We start from the raw sequence: 20218 nt of genomic DNA on the forward strand, positions 1-20218 counted from the left end.
TGAATTGATGCTTTCGATCGATATTGGCTTTGAAGAGCATCCGTGTTTACATAGTGGCGTTTGTTTGCGGAATCTGCTTTGCTAAATATAAACACTTAGTATGTCAACACTGTCCTAAAGCAAGGAGTGTATCAATAAACATGAAGAACTTCCTTTGATCTCCTACATCCTTGACATTAGCTTGAAATCATGCTAGGCGTACTAAATTTGAGCTCGTATAGCACAAAGGAACAGCATTTTAATTGTTGATGAATTTGCATCGAGAATGACTGTATGAATTTAACATTCTGATTATCCTTCAATTGCATTGTTATTAAGTCACATTGCTCTAAAATGATGCGTTGCTTACTTAAATTTAGACTGTTTGTAATTAAATTAGGTTCTTGATTGACAAAAGGCCGACGAAACATGGGACCCCTTCAAATCAGATGAACCTTTTCAACCTCTGTTTTTTTAAGCCTAACGGTTTGCCGCTGTCGCTAATTGGGTTGATTGCCATCAAACATTGAGCATCCATCGGCGATACAAACATTCGTCCAGCTGCTGCTGAAATGGATGGTATTAAAGTGTTGGTCATTTTCACAAAGCTCCCGATTATCAGTGCGAATGTGGAAAAAGGCTTGCTTCATGCTACGTTTCAATCACTCCTATCGTGTCGTGCCGTTCGTGTGTACTTTCACAGCAGTGCAATGCAAAGCCGTAATGCAGCCACAACACGTGTGAGGTAGGAATGGCCCTTTCGGATGAGGTTTGCACGCAGCAGGTTGGGCTGGGAGTGAAGGTAAACTAACAGTTTAGATAAAGCATTTAATTTCATGCACCACTAATCTTCTATCGTATCAATTAAATCTAATCTGGTATTTAAATGGTGTCGTATTGAATTTGACATCATGAAGTACTTGAATAGATCTCCTTCAAAACACGTAACGCTTTTATTGGTTTGTAAAAAGCGACTATGTTTAGTGCTTTATAAAGGATTTGACGATGATACGTGGTATTTTTGATATAGTTTTGCAATTTTGATTGAAATTCGGTGGTACAAAGGTTAAAGTAGGCAGCAAATAATCGTTCTTGAACAATATGTGTTTATTTCAGCATTTTGAAGTTTGTTTTTATCGAAGCATTTTTCGTTATTTTTCATCTGCATAAGATAAGGTACATAACATGTAGTACATTGCTGCTGCATTAGTGTTCATGCCATGTTTCCGTGTTTCACAACCAATGTGTGCAAATATTTCCTTTCGTAGCAAATCATGCAAGGGATGTTAAACACGCTACGTCGTCTCTTGTTTTGTTTTTGTGGAAAGAAATGTATTGTTTTTTTTTCATGCTGAAAATATCCGTTCACATCGAAAGTCAACCGGCAGCCGGCGGTCCGTAATGGGGCAGTACGGTGCGGAAATGTCACGGCAGCAAACTGCAGTTTGGAAAATAAATATACTCTCCTTCTGTTGATTTATGGAGAAGAAATGTACTTGCCCAGGGAAGCACGACCGGCATGCTGCTCGATGAGTTTAGAGCAAATGTCGAATATTTGCTTTGCGATGCTTTGTAGGAAACGGCAAAATAGAAATAGTCGGTATTGGATTGAATCTTAGGAAATAGGCAAGCCGGTGCCAATGCTCAAATAACATCATGTTGAGAGTGGTAGATAAGTTCAATCTATGCTTTTCACGATAAGGAAGGATGAGTAACAATAAAAAATTCAATTAGCTACAGAAAACCTGATTGTTTCAAATCGGACATTCGTTTAAACAAATAATGTTAAACTTGAACATTAAATGGCGCTTAACATCTTAAGATTCATCGCTTCAACAGAAATGCGTATGCGTGTCGGAAGATAATGGTTTAAACAGCTCATTGAAGGCAATAAACAGTTGATATATGGTATTGAAAGCTCAAAACAGCTCACATCTACATCATGCCGACACCGACCGTAGAAGGTGAGAAAGTTGGCGATAAGTCTTGTAGATCATAATCATTTATATTCGCGTAATTGCGCTCCAGCGTTTCATTTGTGGCGCATTTGTCAAATCACGTGTGAGCGTGGGTGAAGATGTGTGAGGAATTGTTTGTGCTGTATTAAATGATGAGTGCTTTCAGTGGAATTATAGTCATAAGTGTAATGGAATGGAAAAAAGTTTGAGCAATAATTTATTATATATTCTAATGTTTGGGATGTTGGGATGATAATGAAACCATGGTGAGCAGAAGGCAGATTTTAATTTATCATTTTTTACGTTAAGTTTTGTAAATGAATAAAAGTTTTAATAGGAAAATTAAAACATAAAACCACATGCAGAAACTTAAACTATTATGTAAAAAAAATGCTTACACATAGAGGCTTCATTTTAGGCTACTTAACTGCTTTTGCTCGTGAACCGTGTCCGAGCGAAATAAAAGATGCAGCAGTTCGTCGTATTCGGGCTCATTCGGTTTATACGAACAGCTGTTTAGGGTAGGTTTTACGGATGAATTCCACTTCTATTACGGTCAGTCATTCTGGTGAACTCGTTCAGGATGGTGGGTTTTGAACAGTTGGTTAGATATTGAATGTTACTTTAAGGCAAAAAAGCAGCACAACAGTCAACGTGAACCGGATTCTGAAATTGCTGTTGTAGTTGAAAGATTTTTAAAGTGAAATTAATTTCACTTGAATATTTGTTCAACATTATTAATTGTGTGGTGGAAAAAAGTTGTAGTACGGAGTATTTTACGTTGCTCGTTCAGTTTTGTTCGTTTCGTATGGTGTTTTTGCGCCCCCTCTCGGTAAGAAGCATACTGCGCGCATCGTGCACAGATTGAAATAATTTTCCTCGCCGTAACCGGCAACCAAATGTGTTATAAACCGGTGTGAAAATCCTTTTTAAAGCATTGTTAAAAAGTGTTTATGTGTTTGTGTATTTACAAAAAAAAAAAAAGCTGTATACCGCTCCACCGGCGAAGATGGTGCTAATGGGAGAAAAATAATGCGCTATTTGAGCAAGCAGTGGAGAAAAACGCGCAATGTGTGCTGGTAAATATTTTACGAAGCGCAGCGAGCACGAAGCGAGCGAATGAAAAGATAAACCGTGCGGTGAATGAACGGTGAATGATATTCGTTTGGTGGAAACGGTGTGATATGCGTTGTTGGTGCTTTGTTGTCCCTCCCCACAAAGAGATTAGAATCTTCTGGCAGTGATACTTTTTTGAGTTTTTTTTGAGAGTTGTTCGTTCAATTTTGCAAAATTCTGAACATACAACTGGATAACAGAATATTGTCATGTGGTTAAAGTATGGTAAGTAGTTTTATATTGGATTGGTTCAAACCAAACATAACATTTTGAAAAGTCGCAGTAATAAGTAACCAACAGACCTCAAAAGTATTCCAAATGACCAAAGAAACCCGGGGAAGTAGATGTGCAGTGATTGGCTTCAATTAAACATTTTCGAAGTTTGACGCTTAAAGTAAGATAATGTATGATCTAATCAAGTATTATACATTTGAGAGCGAAGAGTGAATCTAGTGCCTTTTTCTGTTAGATTAAGCTGTAACTTACGGGCAAAAAAAAAAAAAAAAACTAGACTGCAGTTTGCATATCATTTCATATCGGGAATATATTCCCGGGAACCCAACGTCTCTCTAGTTTCGTTTGCATTTGGTACATATTTTTGAGTAGATTGTGTATGAGTTCTATTCAGATTCACTCTACTCTCAGCCACTTAAACCCATTTATTCCGATTGCTATGACATGGACAGAGCATGTGGTCAAAGAGATAGAATAGTACTTCTGGTTGCAAGCAGAAGTGGATTGTGTAAAGCTCGATTCCGTTTTCTTTTCTAGTTGCCATAGTAGCATAAGCAAATGAAATGCTGAACTGTATGCTGTTGGCTTGTATTTGCAATGCTCAAACATAGTATCCAGTAAGGATTTTGAGGAATTACATAGAAATTGGATTGAATTTTTCGAGCATTATATGAACAAACATTTAATTTATAAAATTTAGAACATAAAATTGTTTTTGACTGATTTCGGTCGTACAAGAAACAGGATAATTGTTCCGGTAATTCAGGATAATTGGCGACGCTCAACCGTACCATGGAAATGTATTCGTTTGTCGCTACTGGAACATGGCACACATGCACATATAACATTTCCACGTAATAAGCGCAACATCTGTCCGACTGAATCGGAATCACGGTGCATTTGGGTGGAAAATTGCATCAACGCTTACACCACTCGGCTGCTGTCACAAAAGCCGCATCACTGCTCACTGGATTTGGCGAGCCGCGAGTGTCCATTTCATTTCGGCCACTGTCATTGTTTCAATGCCATGAATTGATACATTGTTCTGTTGCTGTCAGGTAGTTGAATGTAACTGACCACACAACCGTTTGTTGAATAATGACACTTGGCAATGGTTGCTTCAGTGGCGCTCAGGTAGGGGAGCTAATTGCACGGCGGTCAAGAGTCTACTAGTCAATGAACAGTGATCATACTTTGCTGTTTCGGATGAAAAGGATAACATGAGATGTATGCATGTTATTATTAGAAACGTTTTATTACCTCTTTTGGGGTTATATAGCAACAGTTCGCGGATATTGTGGAGCAGTTGAAACGTCATTGTGATGCTAAACATGTGAAAATTTCTTATGCAACATGATTCTCGCACCACGTGTTTTTCTGTGCATCAATCGATATACAGACTATTAAAAATAATTAGCAAAAAATGGATACCTGCCTGTTGGAACACATCCCTTCGCAAAGTTTACATCAAAAATTGCTTTTTCGAAGGCGCATTCGCACAATAAAAAAAAATACGCTCAATCAATTCGTTCCATCGTGGTTGTTTGTTGATTAGTTTTGTGACAATCGAAGCATTGGTACCATCGCTTTAATTGATGCAACGACTCGTTTGAGCCAGTTAGTTTTTGTCAACCGGGAAATTTACTGCCAACCACGAACAATACCAGAGTGTAAACCGTTTCGTGAAATTGCTCCATCTATCGAATTGAAACCGAGAGCTACGACGGTAAAAAAAAAATAGATGGCCACACATATATTCACACCATAAAGGACGTCACGTTTGACCAGCTGCGCCTCCGTACATTACCGTGATGAAGTTGGTGTGTTGCTGTGTGGTCGCATTCTTTGGTTTGCGAACGGATACTGAAAAACTGGCCAGGAAGAGTAAGATAGTTCACGGCTGTAGAACTCATGGATGGAAATGCTTCATCATACAGGCGTTGAGGATGCCGGGGTTTGCCGCATTTGCATTCCACTGCATCGCCAACTGCAGTCTGGCTGGTGCATGTAGCTTGTATGTGCTAATCGAGCGCGTTTCATACCAGCGATGAAATGCGAGCGATGCTAATGGTTATTGTGCCATATTTTAGAGAGGAATAAAAAGGACGCACAAATGAATACTGAATACAGATAGAAATAAACAATGTGACGATTAAAGTGGATGAAGTACGTAAACCTATAATCAGTTGTTGATTATGGGATACAATAACTGTATGTTTTCCATTACCATTTGATACGAGAAAACAATGTATTATACTTTTCTTAAGTTTTTCAGGAATTGAAATAATGAGAATGCGAGTGGAAACCATGCATGATTAATCCAACAGTTGCTTTTGTTGAAGAAGTCGATAAGAACCATTTTATAGCATGTGGTCTACGCTGCTTAAATATTTCTTGATTCAATACAATACCAAAAGTTTCATCCATCACAACAATACTGATGCTCCTCTTTTCATTCTGAGGAAGAGAAACGATCTAAAAATACCGTTTTACTTCACTTGTTAAAGTTGGTTTAATTACAATGTATTAACGTTTATCCACCTTTTAGAAGAACCATCCGGAAAGTAGATTTATATTTCCGTTTCCTTGGCATTGCTGTGAATTGTGTTTCCTTGCGGTAGGTTGCAAGAAACTGATATACAAGCATCTTTTCTTGGTATCAACTTTGTTGATGACGTCGTCAGGTTATAATTTGCAATGCAGCCAGTAAAACCATCTCACGCCCTGTTTGGTGTTGTTGCTGATGAAGCATGAAGAACATTTCCTGCTGCTGGTGATGCAACATTCACTTACTGAACCAAGTTGAAAAAGGTGTTTGGTTTCCAATTTTCATCAAGTGGGTGATAATAATTGGAGTTTATAGAAAGATGCACAACATGGAGAAGTTTGCGGCATTATGTATTATGCTAAGGGTGACTTTAGTAGAAACTGAACTGTGTTTCAAAGTTTTTCGGTGCGAATTCATGAAGTTTTTGTCTTTTAGTATTAATTTCAGAGATAATTAGCACTTTAGTTTGCAACTGTTTGAAATATTTGATTATTTTAAATCAAGAAAAAAGCTCTGAACTCTCATTACTTTTTTCCGAATTGTTGCATTGAAGCCAGAGTTTGAATATTTTAATTATCTCTTTCATCCTCCTCATCCTGGTAAAGATTGTAGTGTGTCATTGCGAGTGATTGTTATTTTGCCGAATCCTTAACATTCAAAGGCTCTCAAAAAAGCAATATGAAATCGGAAAGTGCCCATAACTTGTGGAATAATTGGCTGTGAATGTTGGAAATCATATGCATATCAAGATGTAATTTCATTACAGTACACTTGAATATGCACAGGGAATTTGAAATTGAATCTTATTGTTTGTTGCTGCCAATTACAAATATATATAAATTGTCAGCTTAATAACCAAGAGTGAAAGAGAGTGGAGCAACAACTATTCAAGCTAGCTGTCTTATTCATTAGCTTTGATTGTTTATTTCAGCATAAGGATGGATTGAGCATAATATATCATTTAAGCAATCAAGAAAAAGATAATTAAACTCATTTTACTATCGTTCGTTATTGAATTTTCCAATATGCATTTACATCCAATATGTAGTAATCTATTTACATATTTCATCAATTATCGTAATACACTGTTGATACAATCGTATTCGAAACATTCACCGCAACTAACGTTAACGCCCTGAACCACTGGTGGGAAATCACTGCTTTATATACTTTATGATGGTATAAAATAATAAAATTAAACATAGAGAAAAAATAGCTCGTTCACATCATTCACCACGCTTAAAATGTTCGTACGATTACACGGGCAAAGAATTCTCCCTCTAATTTCAGTGCCAGTGTTCAATAAAGCCTGTTTTCGTTGTATGGTTGTTTGCATTATGCCGACCGAACTGATTTGCATAACGGTGTCCCAACCTGTTGTCACCCATTTGCATGTGCACGCTGGTGTGAAACAATAATGTACCATACCCAATGCTGTGATTCGCAAGCATAGTTTGGTCGGATGTGAATCTTTGTGTGTATGGTACCGGTGAGTGTGATTGCAGGAGGTTGATGCAAAGTATCTTTGGCAAAAGTTTAGCGCTCGGATGTGCACGTTACGGGACAAATTGGATCATATTGGAGCTCGCCGGCTCTCTCTCTCTCTCACTTTATCTCATTGTAGAGGAAGCTACACACGAGCAAGTTTTCGAAATGAATTTCCGGCTGCACACGACATCCTGTGGTGGTAGTGGCCTTTCGTAAGGAAGCTGTTTCAAACTTATCTCGAGCCTCAATTCTTACGGTACCGGCTGCTGAAGAGTCCTAAGAGTCCAATCCTATGCGAGGTATAGCACATCGCAAGTTTGTCGTCGAAAACTAACCCCTGTTTCGTGGTGGCACATTTTACGCAAGGAAAGCATTCCAACTTCAGAGTTTGTGCGCTGGCTTGCGTAATGATAATATATGCATTCGTACATATATGCACGATATGCCGCATATCAAAAATTCATAATTTGGTGTGTTATTTGTTGAAATACAAACAAATAGCTTGTTACGAACATGTTTTGCTTGAATTTTAGCAGCAACAGACTGCAAGGGAGACAGATTTTTTATGATTCAAATACATTGATGGTATAATCTGACATTCGGTTTGAGTAGGGTACGAATAGCTGCATGCAATTTATTAGTTTCGTCGATCGAACGGACAGTAGTATGACAAGAAGTATGAAGTAATCTTGAAGCAATAGTGTAAACACCTCCATTTTGACCATGGCATTTTTAAGACTCTTTAGTACCGAAGAACCCTGGAACCATGGAGCATAGAAGTAGGAGGTTTAAAGTGGACGCCAGATGCTTTAATATCACTCATACGAACCTACTTCGAAAGGGGGTTCCAGTGCACAAAAAAACACCATTTCAAAATAAAGATAAGTTGCTGATGCAGTACAAATAGCAAAGGTTTTGAATATCAAACTGGTTTGAATTTCGTTGCTTGTTATGTTTTTTAAATAAATGTATAGATTTACCATACAACATTCAATAATGAATCAGCGTGTGCTGAGCTTGTGAGCTTACGATATGGTGCGATAAATCATGTCATATCATTTTAATGCATGAAGCGGTAGCGAATAATCAACCTACATCTCCACGGTACTGTTCGATCGAGAGCTGTTCATTCGATAGGGAAAGCTTCCGAGCAACGGTCGAGCTTATTCCCGAACGCCGACCGATGAATACACTCCGAAGCGCTTATCCACGAACAGCTGATCAATGAAGGAGCTCGGATGAATTTGAGTGTTTTTGATTTGTCAGTTGTAGACGCGTTTTCCGCCCGGCAACATGTGCGGACAGTTAAGTGATAGACGGAGATAACATTGCATAGGCTTATTTAGTGCATTTAAGAAAATATTTTCCATCTTAGGCTATGGAAAAGGTTTCTTTTGGTTTCGTTGACTTTAAATGTGGTGTTTTTTTCTGTTTTTCAGATGGAAGAAGAATCGATGTGAAATGTGGTAGCTGTGTTTGTTCATTACATGAAAGCTGTTATACATAACACGCTATTTATAAAAGCGAAGAAAACAATATCCGTTGCAAGTTGAGTTGCTTTCGCAACAATACAAAAGTGCAATTTAATTGCGGCATCACTTTCTTGGTATGATATCAGCATAGTACGTCTGTTGTAACGATAAAACCAGTTATTGGATGTTTTACGACACAACACAATCAATTGCAATTGGACGGGAATGAACTGAGAAAATGTGAATTGAACTGTTGCCTACGTCAACATTAAGCATAAATTTCTCAATTCCTTCCCTCAGAAGGTTACATCTATTCAATATCGTAGCATATAACGTTGTCGGCATCCTTTCGCAAGGTAAGAAATGATGGGGTTATTTATAATGTCTTTGTAAATTAAATACAGCCTCCTATTTGTCATCGGGTGGCACACTACTGCTGAAGCATCCATCTTTTCATCCATCTTCAGCCGCCTGTAATGCCCAATGAAATGTGTTTATTTTGAGCAGGGACCTTTAGGGGACGGGAGAGGGATTGAATCGATGATTAAATGGATCGAATGAATCAAAATTGATCACAAATTATTCATCTATTGGGGCACGGGAGGTAAATATGCCATCCATCTTTCGCGAGCAAGGGAAGGAATTTACGGATACATCAAAGCTAACTTTTGGGACGGTTGATAGAGCACGGAAGGCACCCAATGATAGACCGATCCGGTTTTTGGGGGGTTGATTTTTGCGTGGTTGATTTATGGTTTTTACATGAGAGTATATTATTCTTATTGTTTGATTTTAAGCTGTTGCTCCAGTCAGTGGAAAAGGTTTGATAGAATAAATTCCTCTTTGTGTCCCTGATATATGAGTTTGTTCTGTTTCTGTTAAAGTTGTAAATCTACCAGGAAATCAACGTGTGGATGTGAAATGTAAAGCTATAATTTACTAAAAAATAAGAATGAATTCAAATCATACAGTAAAAACAGATTTTCCCATGATTGATTACATTTTTTAACAATAAACTCTACGAGCAAACATTGAAATGGTAATGTATTAATTACATGACGCAATACACCATAGCTTTACTGTTAGACATTTAAATTTTATATTTTCCTTGAAAAAGCCGTAGAAAAATGGAATTTAATCAATCAAGAGATGCGAAACATAATAGCCGAGCGGTTGTTTTTGTGCCCATTTTTACTATTGTTTTTTATCCCTTCTCCCTCGGTTTGCTGCAGTACACACTTTGTACAGTAAACCACAATCCGTGTACAGCAATTAAGTGTAGCTCTTCAGATTAAAAATCGTTTATTTACTGGTTCTGCATAATAATTCAATGTCGGTTAGGTTGCATCCGGTGGACGGCTTTTTGCATATTATATGCTTTTTTTTTCACCTTCATTATCAACCTACCTGATAGTATTGGATGGGTGTGTGAGTGTGTTATTTTGCACAAGGCACATGGATTTATTTCTCGTTTCACAACTTTTACAGAACAATGTTAACGGGATTTCAATCATGGAAGGTGTGGAATTAACAGAATGGCATATAAATGTGTAGTGTACCATTTAACGTTGGTAAAGCTATACAGCCATTGATGGGTATGAGCAAGCACGGTCTGTATGGTTGTATTCACAAAGACACTTTTAACATGTAATTAAGCTTCTGCAGTGTTCAATGTAATTCAATCCTTTCATAGCAAAAAAAAACTCATTGATGAGGATGTTTATAAAATGATGATGATGGCTTTTATTTCCTGAATCTATCGGAATGATAAAGCATGTTATCAGGAGAAAGAATCGCAATTTGCAAACCATCAGCACAATTGTCTCTGCAATGCAAACATTGAAAAGTCTACTTTCTTTTGTGTGAACAATTTTAATGTTTATCAAAAGATATAAGAGTCACTTTATAGATGTGTTTTTATTTAATCCAAAAATGGCGATATGTGAATGTGCTGGTTTTTATTAGAGGCATAAAACATGAGTTGGCTGATGTCATGATTTGGACCGTGGCCAAAGCGAACAACATCCATCGCATTTAAAGTAGGCCAAAGTTCAGTGTTGGGTTTTTCTCGACGGCCTGCATACAACTGTCTGGCGCCATGGAAATATTTACAGCATCCAAAGACATATTGGCACCGGCCAAGAATGGACCGTATATTTGAAATGGATACCATCTTTAGATTTGATTTTGGAAAAATATTCATGCCACCTATTCAAATATTCAAGAGGGAAATGAATTGTGAAATATTATGTTTAGAAGTATGTTTACTATAGATACATTATATTGAATGCAAGTGTTAGGTGCCAGAGCAATACATACAAGCAAACCAATCAACAAATAAATTAAGTAGTAGAACAAAAGATCAGATTATATTCGGAATTGTGCTATAACGCTATGGTATGTGTGGTCGGAAGTTCGACCAGTTTGTATCATTTATGATTGAGAGAGAGAGAGAGAGAAAGAAAGAGCCAAATACATGCTAAATGAAGCAGCTGTAGTTGACAGCAAGAAACATGACAATAAGTGGAATATAATGAAATGATAAATCATGCCTGTTTTTATGGAAGGAATGCATTTTTGTACTTTCGTACAAATTATCCATTTTGCACCATCTGTTGGAATTGAAAATCAGATTAATCGTTGTGCTAAAACATGTACTAATGTTGCTACACTTTTGAGATTCTACTATTTATGTCTAGTGTTCATTAACCATGACATAAACTATAATTTGTATTACAATAGAACTCATATTTTGTATGACTTTGTAACGAGTTTGCCCGGAGTTAAACGGAATGTGATTTAAAACAGAAAAATGCTAAAAGAAACCGGGAAAATTAAAAGTATTGTTTTTATTTGGCTGGTAATTGTCAACGACAGATGTACCCGGAAGTTGGTTGGCTTGTTTTTCCTTTCCTATCATGATGTTTCTGTGTTTTTGCGCTCCTGCAAATTAAATGATTGTGACAGATGTATGATTTTCATGTGAAGAAACAAAACGATAATACAATCGTACTTTGATTGTTTGACAAATTTCCAGCATAGTATAGAAGAAAATATTTATTTAACTTTTTTTTTGGTTTTATAGAACTACATAATTAATTCATGATTAATACATCACATAGTTAAACATTAAATAAAGCTTAAAGTTTTACTAACTACAATGATTGTCTTCCACAATAATATTAAAAAATCCCAAATATGAAAATCTTCTCTATTAGGGCAAAACATTTCAACAGTATTACCCTTCCTTTAAGTTTAAACGAATGAGCAAAGATAGTATTTGAAATTCTTCAACCTTAAAAAAGAAAACCAAAAAAAAAAAAAAACGAACGAAGTGAAAGTAATTTTGCTTACCGATTTATTTACTTTCGAGCCTTGCTGAGCCTCTCCCTGCAGTGCTGTGCTACAATATTTGGCGTGTAGTCAACACGGCTACCCCACGGTCTCAACACGCTCTCTCAAGCCGAAAAGGTGAGCATATTCATTTCCCGCGCTACACGCCGCCGGTCGTTGCGGTGAGCTTTTTGTGTAGTTTGCAAATGACTTACACTTTTGCCTGCCGCTGTGCTGAACCGGATGCTGTAGTACTTTCGGTAGGAACTAATTAATTTTACCAAGCTGTCAAACTGTTGCCCACGAAATGAGATAAGTTGCTGGGGATGTTTTGGCCCGTTGCTAGCTGCTAGTAGCATCGATAGTCTTTTGAGGTAGGTGATAGTCTGCTAAGGACGGTTGGAGGCGGTGATTCGTGCAATGGACGCTTTGAGCAGGCAAAATTATAACGAATCTTGAGAGTTAGTAAGCAGGATGAATGGAGTAAAGCGTACGAAGGAAAATTAAATTAGCTAGATCTTTCTGAATCAAAAGCATTAAAGCTTTTGTTTTGCAAGTTTAAACCAGCTCTCGCTGTAACGTAGTAGAGTAAACAGAATCAAAAGACATCAAGTTTATGAGAGTTTCAAGAAGATTTTGTACGTATACTATCATGTATTATGTTAAATATAAATAATTATCTACATGTTGCTTCCATCACGACGCGTTTCAAACAATTCCTAGCAGTCATCCTTCTAACAAGGTCATGGTCAACTGCCACTTCATGAATTGATTGGCTAGATCAGGGATCCGGATCCAGCTAAGCGAAATGTGACGAAAAAGAAATCATAAAATGAACGTTTGAGAAGAGTACTTGGAAATAGCCATGAGCTCAGAATCACTCTGTACCTTTTGCTTTCATGTTTCTACTGGAAGTTTACGGCATCAATATCCTCTTGTTATTTTATTCTAGTTGGTTTCTTTTGGTTTCAAAAAGGACCGATGAAGGAAGCTTTGAAACGCAAATTAAAAAAAAATCTCTTTTCGATAAGAGTTGCATGGATTATTGGCAATTAAAACCCGTCTGAATGGGAATTTCGTGCTATCCATATCTGTATTACTTAAATATTGATAGCCATGAAAAGTGTTCATGATATTCCTTCCACACGACAAAGGCATGAATATGAACGAAGTAAAAAAAAGTACGTGTAAGCCACCTGGATGAAAAATAGCTTTGAACGTTTGATGACGCAACTATTCGCAACGACCAATCACCAACCACCAGGTGGGAAAATGGCCCAGGAGAGAACATGGCCGATCGATGCTGGGCAACACCGATGGTGATGAAAATGAGGTGGTGAGAGATAAAAAAAGATGCTAGTGATGAAGATGTATCCGACTCACCCACATGGCAACAGGTTGTGGTGGCCTGGCTTGGGTGTGCAGAGTGCACTTGGGTAATGAAATTCGTGTTCGTGCTCATTTTTTTTATGTTGCTGCTGCGGTCGTAGCGGTTAGGTGCTGCTGACATGATGAATATTGTGTGGTGTAGTTTCTTGAAGGGTTATCATTTTTAACTCACAAAATGCACTCATACCACTGCAATTTATTGGCGTTAGATAATAGCTGACTTATGCCAAAAAATGTTTGATTTTAATTACATTTTTGCATTAGAAATGAGCAATGCTCTTTTCTAAGGGAAATTCCAGTTAAGTTAAAAAAACATTATGAGATATCTCCAGCCTACGTAAAGACTTTCCAACCGTTTTCGTCGCACGACTTTCGTCGTTGTTTGAGGTGACATTTTTCGTAACGCAATACACGTCCTTCTTCCAATTTACATCCACAACCCTAGTGTTGATTTGAACCGATTGCAATATTTCTTTCAGTTTCCTTGATGTCTTTACGCTTGTTTGTAGGTTTTTGCGTTTTTGTGAACTTCACAAATCTCATTCACTTCGTTCTATAGGGGCGATGTTGTTTTGCGCTCTCTTGAACCAGTATCCTTTTGGCTAACGGTGAGCATTTCTCCTGGGTTACTTCCCTCATTATCCCAAGGCTGCCATTATTTCGCACGACGCTGCTGGCAAACATTCACAACTATCACGAATACACTTGGCCCGTGGGTTGTTTACTTTGTTTGTTGTAAATTATGTTTGTTGTACCACTCGTTTTTGCTCAATGCAGCATGCGTCTGTTTGAATTGAAAGCAACAGAGTGCTTTGTAAGGTGTTCGTTACGGTGAATCGTTAGATATTCAGAACATTTGAACAGTCAGAAACATTTGGAGGTTGTAATTTGAGGCTAGTAGTAGGTGTTTGAATTAAGATTGTGATTACATAGTTCTTATTATTTCATTTTTTTTTATAATTTGGCATAATACTTGCAATTGGTTTAGGCCTGTCTTAAAATAAATGAAATAATAGCTGCAAAAACGTGTATGAAGTATGACTCCCAACCTGTCAGCATCTAGAATACTTAGCCGAGGGACTATTGAGATTTAGATAAATAAACAATTTTATTGTTTTAACTGTATTTTTCACAGCATTTTCAATAAAAAAAAAGTCAAAACCGAAACCATTCATTGGTATGCAAAACCATTTGTTCAAAATTGATTGAATGTTAATCTGTTTCGAGTCCGGCTAAGACGAGTGATAAAATTGCTCCAACTAATTGCGTGTGGCTCTTGGCTTGGAGTGTCTCCCCCTAGTGGCTTAATCGATACCGTAATCAAGTATGTAAATCCAGTGTCCCGATAAATGACTGTTAATTTAGATATGTGCTTAAAAAAGCACGGAACGAACTTTGAATACATAATGTGATAGAATCATCATGATGGATGTCTATTGTGAATAAAATTGTACCAAAAAGACTAATTACAAAAATACAAATTAGCAGAATACAATAATGCGTGGGTCGTTAAACGATAATATATTAATTGTTGAAGGATGTTTTTTTCATCGGATAAATGTTCTGCTACGAACTTTTCTAATTGGAATATTAACAATGATTTACTAACCGCACGAATCGCCTCGTTTGACTCGCCTTGCTAGTAGTTACATTTTTCAGCATACGAGAGTAAGATGTTCAGGTCTAGAATTAAAAATGCAATAAACGTAATTGTTGTAAACAGAATTAATTATTAGCAGATAGCAAGGCACGCCTAAGAACGTTCCTGCAGTGATCATTGCAGCGAAGCGATAGCTTGCGTTGCACACCACTGCAGTGTACTGTGATGTCGCCGGACGTCAAAGGGTTAATAACATTCTAAATGATCTCTTAATGCCTTAATATATCCAGATGATCTGTTCATTTAACAAAAAAGCTTACTAGTTTTTTTTATCAAATACATTAATAATCTTGTTAATTATTAATGGGGTAGTAGAGAAACGCGGTGTAAAAATGGTAAGGTGGGGCGAAAATGGTCACCTGCATTATTAATAAATGTAAGGTGACTTTGAACTGTCGAAAAGCATCAAATACAATGTGTGATGAACACCATGACGCTTTACAACCGAATAACTCTTAACAAATAATGAAATAAAACTGCAATATTGCTGTTATTAACGTGTTGAAGATGAAATCAAATAATGTACTTTTGGTTTACGTTTTAAGTTATTTAATCAAGTTTAAAGCAACATTTTTCACAGGTCCATTTTGTCCCGTGTTCCCTTTAATATTAAAGTGCCTGAAGCTTTATAACGAAAACAAAAAACATTTTTCATTTATGTGCGATGCATTTGTCATTCATTTTGCATTTTAAATCCATTGTGCCGGCATTTTGCTACCAAATGGAGAGGTTGTGATTTATGACCGCACAAAGTGTATGGCCAGCAGCAGAAAAAAGGATAAATAAACCAGTAAAACCCCACACACAAATTGGATTTTGTGTGTGGCACTAACTGCACGATCAACTACAGTTGGCACTAATTAGAAGGTGTTAATAAAGCTTGTATTATTTGTTTGAAGTAAGTGGATTTACACCCACTTTCCATTAGCATTGCGCAATTTTTCATTATTGGAGAATGAGAAATCAGTTACACTGCAAATGAATTTTTCATGAATTCTGTCATACTGCAAATGAAATAAAAAAATTGGATTTTAAAGTTTTAAAAGTGTAGCTCTGCAGATAGAAGGCGGAAGAGTGGGAACGGCAGAAATCACAATATATTATTATTTTTTTGTTTAGTCTCTTTTCATAAAGTTTTTTTTTCAAAATTATATACATCCCTTGTTTTATTAAGATCTCAATTTAGATTTGAATTATTCACCAAGTGTAACAACTCCCTTCAAATCAGAACACATAAAAATGAATCGCTCCCAACGTCGCTAAATATGGTTTCCGAGAAAAGCGCAGCGTTAATTAGTGAATTTGTTAATTACCCGTGGGGAGGTTGGACAAGCACCAATAGGGCAATGGTCGCCACATTGTTGCTTCATTAATAACAAGCGATTTAATTAAAAGCAAACATTCAACCTAATGCTGTATGTTGTGTCGCCTAACTGTCACCAACACATTCCGCTGGATGTTACCAGCGTTCACATCAGCGATGATGTGTTGGACACATGGGTTGATGTTTTCTAAAAAGAAATAAAAGTGTTTGTGTTATTTTAGCAAAGGAAAACTGTCCAGAGAAGTGAATTAATTAAATTATAAAAAAGGCGCAATTGGTTTCTTCAAAAGCTTTGAAACGATAAACACAGGTGTAATAATTTGATGTTGATGTGAAGTTATATTGAAATTGGCTATTGTATAAAACACAAAGCATTCTAAAACTATTATAAATATCTACATAACTATTCTTTTATCATTTAGTGCCAAAAATACAAAATGAATTCCTTAAAAAATCACATTTTACCTTACACATTGTTGTACCCGTCACCAACAAAACACTAACAGCGTGGAGCTGTTGAAAGACTGCACTCCACTCTGAGCTCTATGTCCACAAGTGGATTGTGGTATGCTGTTGCTTTGGCATGAAATGCTTCGTATTATTCTTCAGGGCCACGGGTGCACAGGCCATTAATGATTGTGCTGCAGCTGCATTCAGTGCACGTACCATTCCACCGGAGGTTGGCGAGTGTTGAATGGAATAAAAAATGACATCGATTCATTTTCAACAAACTTCGCGCCCCGTCTCTAACGGTCGCGTAAGGAAATTTGTGCCCCGTGGCTGAGGAAAGCGTGGCATAGTGCTTGCACATAATAGGTTCTCGCGTGGCAGTGTAAGTGTAAGTGTGCACTGGAGTGAAAATGTGTTGTGTCGCGTGTAAAAAAAAAACACCCCGTAGCACTGTACCGGTAAATGCAAAACAATTGAAAATAAATTCGTATACGTGCCATCGGCATTGAAATAAACGTCGTGATGTCGGTTGCGGTTAGGGTTAGGTGCGATGCAACCAGTTTGTTTGATGAGCTTTGGACGGGGTGGAAAGAGCAGTCGTGCTGTATTTATGAAGATCACATCCGCGAGGACATCATTTTACACGTCTTTGGTATGTCTACGTGCTAGAAGGAATGTTGAGGGAAATTTGTGTGGGCGCTTTCGCATAGTTTGTCGCTTTTGAAATAGGAACTATCGGTTTGTTTACTCCAACCCGTGGACTTTATTCTCGAAGGAACATATTAATATTGGCAATCCCACCAGCTTTTGAAGAAATTATACTTTTTTATTTGAATTGCCACCAGTATTAGACAAATCAAATTGAATATTAGTTCCTTTTTGACATCGAGAATCATACAAATTAAAATTGATTTTTTTTATGTTTATCAATATTATTGATGATTTGAACATATTATATTTAAAAAAAGTTCATGCTCCTGAATTCTTAAAGAAGAACTATACAGCAGCTTCACATACCGGCACTGAAACCAATGCTAAATTCATTAGTTTCCATATATCACACTCAACAAGACAGAAAACAATGTTGTGGAGGCCTTCGTAACAGCAGAAAATTGCATACTCCGGCCACTCTGGCCTCCTGATATGCAAAACAACATTCATTATTCGACCTCAGCTGGGATGGATTTAGCAGAAGCTTATCCCTACCCTTACCCGGTGTCGGTGCCGTTGCATTTTCTTACCAACATCCATTCTAATCTGCTTCGCACCGTGTTGCCATTGTTGGAACATTGCCATCATCCCGCAATGCCAGATGTAGGGCAGGATAGATTAAGGTCGGTCAGCCTAGCCGAGGCTGCATTTGCGATCGCATCGTTCTCTTAAAAGCATTGCTAATCGATATCTTATGTTTAGTGTTGTGCCAACCAGCACCGACGCGCACAACAACAAACATTACACTCACATTTGTTTAATTTAATCTACACGAAAAACCGTTCTCGTGCTGTGGCGCAGCCCACAATGTGTTAGCTTCTGTGTGCGAGAGAGTGTGTATGTGTGTGTGTTAAAGGTTTCGTTTATAAATAGGAACCACGGCACGGGTTTGTTATAATTCAAGTCGTCTTTCTCCAAGCTCTCCGGAAGACATTTGAAAGCTAAACTCATTAAAACTACATCACACACCAGGTAAGGGATAGGTAGAGGGTATTCAAATACAAGGTGAAATTGACGGAATGGCTTCAGCCTGTTCAGAAGCTTCTTGTTGTAGCATCGTTGTGGTTTGGGATTTAAAACGTGCTTTCGTGGGTTTATTGTGTTCGAATTAGATTGAGGTCGTCTCACTGCGTGAGATAAGAGACAGTTATCTTGATTGTATACATAAACAACAACAATGTATTAATCTTATATGAAAGCTTTCAATAATACATTCTGTCATAATAATTATCTGGTTGACCCAGGGTTTCCACAATGAAAGCAGTGCCTTTTTCTGTTTCTCTTTACTCAGAATTTCGTGCTTTGTTTATCAACTTCACTAGTGAAAGTTTGCCTTGCAACCTGTGACATTCCAGTAGGAACTCGTTAAACACCGTAACATTTCATGGCTGGTGTGACGTAAAATTTCCTTCCGGTGTGTTTGTGTGTGTGTGTGTGTGTGTGGACGGAATTTCCCGCAACATCCGAGTGTTGTGGTGCTGCACGTTTGCCTCAGTCTCGTTTTTACTGGCAGAGTTTTGTCATTCCAAACTTTTGCCTTCACTGCGGAAAACAACGCAGCGGATCATGCTTACAATTACAATCAACAAAAGATGAAGAGGAAGATGAGAAAGAGAATAGTTGAATAGAAAAGCAAGCTAGTAAAATATCGTCCGACCGAAAACAGTAACAAAAACAATCCTGTTGTCAGGCAGTGGTTTGTCACGATGAGTTTCCCTCAGACTGCTCTTCTTGTGCCTGTTGCCTTGAAACTTTCACCCCTCTTCTCATATGCTTGTATGTGTCTGTGTATGTGTGTGGGTGTCCCGAAGGTATGCACATGTGATATGGAAGCAACAGTTTTTTGTTGTTCCGAAACCGCAAAGCAGTCGACTTTGTCATCGCTTTGTTCGTTGTGTAAGCTGGCACTCATCCCCGGTTCACGGCAGTTCTGGGAAAAGTCAGTGAGTGAGCCGAGGTGTTTAACTGTGGTTCGGTGGTTAGATAGTTGCTAAGTTTTCCCTTTGACATTTGATGAGTTGCGTGTATCTGAGTTGGGATTTATCGTTTGGTTTTTTGTTGCGTAAGTTAGTCTTTGATTTTCATAATTAATAGGTAAATGTTTGGTATTGGGTTTGTATTTACCAAACACTACCGTAAATGGTAGGCACGGAAAACAAACTTCATTTAGTTACAGCATATTTAACGAGTGTGAAGGTCCTGTAAATGTGAGAATCAGGTTGGTTGTGTTGATTCGTATTAAATTGTTACGCTTAATTTATTTACAGTCAGGGTTCAATCTGTTGATGCACTTTGAACCGGTGATCAAAGGGTCTGAAAAAAAAAACAAACTATGAAACATCCTACTGTTAAGTTTACTATTTTGTTGCATAGAGAGATGCATTTATGTAGCATTGTATTGTTGTCGGTGCAGTGCATTCTGCTCTACATTTCCTATAGAGCGAGTCAATATCTAACTAATGTAATTATTTACAAACACTCCTGTAGCTATTGATTACGAATAATTTGTACTTTTATTTACATTAAAGTTGGATACACTTTTACTACTAGTTTTTG

At 37.5% G+C, this 20218-nt stretch overlaps 1 protein-coding gene across 3 annotated transcripts in view; it reads left to right on the top strand.

Moving 5' to 3' along the window:
- The first annotated feature begins 2514 nt into the window (after positions 1-2514).
- LOC3291436 (uncharacterized) overlaps positions 2515-20218 on the top strand; it is a 43521-nt gene continuing 25817 nt past the window's right edge. Inside the window, exon 1 of one of the 3 annotated variants that reach the window (XM_061656092.1) lies at positions 2515-3278. The gene's annotated coding sequence lies outside the window, so the exon portion shown is untranslated. Of the gene's footprint in view, positions 3279-9015; positions 9152-15257; positions 15363-20218 lie in introns of those variants that run through there. The other 2 variants (XM_061656093.1, XM_061656094.1) reach the window with 2 other exon arrangements.

Source organism: Anopheles gambiae, chromosome 3 (assembly GCF_943734735.2).
Source record: "Anopheles gambiae chromosome 3, idAnoGambNW_F1_1, whole genome shotgun sequence".
NCBI lineage: Eukaryota > Metazoa > Arthropoda > Insecta > Diptera > Culicidae > Anopheles > Anopheles gambiae.